Raw genomic sequence first — 3,226 nt, 5'->3', positions numbered from 1 at the left:
TTGGTTCTTTTGGCAGCCCATGGCACTTTCAATATTCTCCAACACCATAACTCAAAAGCATCAATTCTTCTACAGTCTTCCTTATTTACTGTCCAGCTTTCACATGCATATGAGGTTAATGAAAATACAATGGCTTGAGTCAGGTGCCCCTTAGTCTTCAAGCTGACATCTTTGCTTTTCAACACTTTTAAAAGGTCTTGTGCAGCAGACTTACCTAATGCAAGATGTCATTTGATTTCTTGACTGCTGCTTCCATGAGTGTTGATAGTTGATCCACGAAGACTGAAGTCCTTGATAATTTCAATCTTTTCTCCATTGATAAGAATGTTGTTTGTTGGTCCAGTGGTGAGGATTTTTGTTTTCTTTACATTGAAATATAATCTATACTGAAGGCTGTGCTCTTTGATCTTCATCAGTAAATGTTTTAAGTCCTCTTCACTTTCAGCAAATCTGAAATGTCTACATAAGTCAAATAAATGATGTGCTAAAGTGGAATCAGATTTCTCTTCCATTAATAAAATGTATAGTTTTATCTATAATATTAACCACTGTACATTAAACAGACTTTCTTATCGGATAAAACATGAACTCAATTTGAAAATAACAATAAAGCTCTGAGCAATACCAAGTGATTGCTTGGAAGCTGACTTCGCTGCTTGCTTTGAAAATGTCATTGGGGAAAAGGGACACCATGCCAAAGATGTGCCTTTTCTTTTTGAGCCAAGATGTGACAAATTGGATGCCTGGCTGCTCCATCTTCTTTTGGAAGATCATCCATTTTATAACATCAATACATTTGACACGTTGAGCACTACGTTATTCTGATGAAATTGGGAATATGTTTAAAGTTTTCTAAGGCATACATTTCACAAAAAGTTAGTATTTGGCTATTTCATAAGAAAAAAAAGAGCATGAAATAAAGACACAATTTCAATTTGACTTTCTTGTAAAGATTTGCCCAGTATTCATGTACTATAATTAGGATCTTGTACAAGTTCTCCTATGTAGAGAGGACAAGCAAAGATCAGTAGATTTTATCAAGCCACAATAATTTTGTTTTATAATTAAAACCCTTTATTACTGAAAGCAACATTTAATAAGATGAATAATCTCAATGGGTTCTCATGTACTTAATTTAGTTTTAAGTTTAAATTTATATAATAATATATACTATTGAATTTTTATAATTAATTAGGATATTTGTATCCACTTTTTCTAGGATAAGCAAGAAAATAAAAAATGAAAATAAAGTAACAACTCCTAATTACTTCAACACTCCTCAAATGAAAATAAATTAGATTATCTTGTACTTAAAAAAAAAAGTAATTGTCTAATATTTACTATTCCCTATGTACTTGTGTAATTGTTTGCCTGAAGACATAGAAGACGAATAGCCTGTCCATAAACATTATTTTAGCTACTATATAAAGGACCAGTTGTTGAGTGATCCCATGTGAGTCAGAATAAAATCATACTCCTTAATATTATCAATGCTGGTTTTTATAGAAGTAGAGCAGAGGCCTTTCTTCTAATGAGCCTCTGGCTGGAATCAAACCTCCAACTATTTGTTTAGCAGTCAAGCATGCCAATAATTTGCACTATGGTACAAATTTGTGATCCTACCTTGATGTAAGAGGAATCAACTTTGGTATCCCTGTGTTAATTGCCAGCTTATGGGTCGGCAGGGATTGTACAGCCTCCCAGGTGAGAGTAAGGAAGTCTTAGGGAAGGCAGCTGTCATCAGCTGATACTTGACACAGCTGGCAAAATGGTGACTATAATGGCATTTGTTAAAAGCACCTGGGACAACCCAAGCATTTGTTCAAGACTTTGGGTGTCTTGTGTGGAGCAGGACTTCTGAGTTGTTGCCTTCTGGTAGCCTAGTGTTTAGGAAGAAGACAGAAAATAAGTGCAAATATAAATAATACCATTTCAGATCACGATAAAAAAAATTAGGGAAATCAAGTAAGGTAATATAATGGTGGTGGGGATACAGTTGGGGAATTATTTTTTTATAAGTTGGCAATGGACAGCCTCTCTGTGGCGATAATATTGGAAAAGACTTAGATGGGAAAGACCTCATTCTGGGGAGATCTTGGGAAAAGGATAGGATGCAGAGTTGACAGTAATTGTAAAGTAACCTGAGGTAGAACTGAACATGACTCATTATTGTCCAAAAGTAGGTGTTTGGCTTTCATTTCAAGCACTTTCACTCCCCAGGTTACGAATGTCATACTTATGAACAACCTGTAGTTATGAATCAACCCCACAAATCCTATTATATCAAAAATTTGAGGTGCATGCAGTGGCTCATAGGAATCCTGGTGTGGCGTTGTAGGATAAGCCTTTTGAACACAAAGTCAGTTTGAGTTGCACGGCTGGCAGTTCAAGCCCACCTGTTGCTCCTCCGAAACCCCATAGGGTCACATATGAGTTGGAATCAACTTGACAGCTCTGAATAACAAACACAATAACAATGGTTCCTGATAACATATGGGAGCTAGTTCACAATGCACATCAGAATATTATTACTATCACTGTATTATTATGTGAAGGTGCCTTAGTGTATCTGTAAAGGGAGTGTGGTAGCTCTAGGATAAGCACTGTGAAACACAGGTCAAGAGTTCAAGCTGGCCAGCCACTCTGATAAGACTTTCTGCTTCCACAAAGATTTATAGCCTTGGAAACCTGATACAGGATCTCTGTGAAAAGGATAAAGCATTGAACCACAAGATTGGCAGTTCAAGCCCACCAGTCGCTCCTCAGAAACCCTATACAGGGTATCTATGAGTTAGAACCAACTAGGCTGTACTAAACAACAACAACAATGAGTTGGAACTGACTATAAGCATTTAACAATAACAACTGCACAGGAAGATACTCTATATACAGAGATGGATTACACAATAAGCAAAGTAAGCATGGGCTTACTTTTGCTTATTTACTTATCTATAGTGAACAATGTCACATGGGTATCAGGTGTATTGAAAAACATGTGAAACTATTCCCTACAGATTAGTAAATAAGCACTGGTAACCCCATGCTTACTTTGCTTATTGAGTATCCATTCCTGTCAGGGATTGTAAATTTGAAAAGAGGCTTTGATTGTGTAGGAGAGTGCAGTGGGCTTACTAGAGGGTACGATTCCAGCCAGACCTAGTGGCAGAATCTTTACTGTGACGAAAACATGTGAAATTGTTAACTAGTAAGAAAGCACTCTGGTAGC

Source organism: Chrysochloris asiatica, unplaced genomic scaffold (assembly GCF_000296735.1).
Source record: "Chrysochloris asiatica unplaced genomic scaffold, ChrAsi1.0 scaffold00358, whole genome shotgun sequence".
Taxonomy (NCBI): Eukaryota; Metazoa; Chordata; class Mammalia; order Afrosoricida; family Chrysochloridae; genus Chrysochloris; species Chrysochloris asiatica.
The sequence above is the reverse complement of the archived record's forward strand: the minus strand, read 5'-3'. Positions refer to the sequence as shown.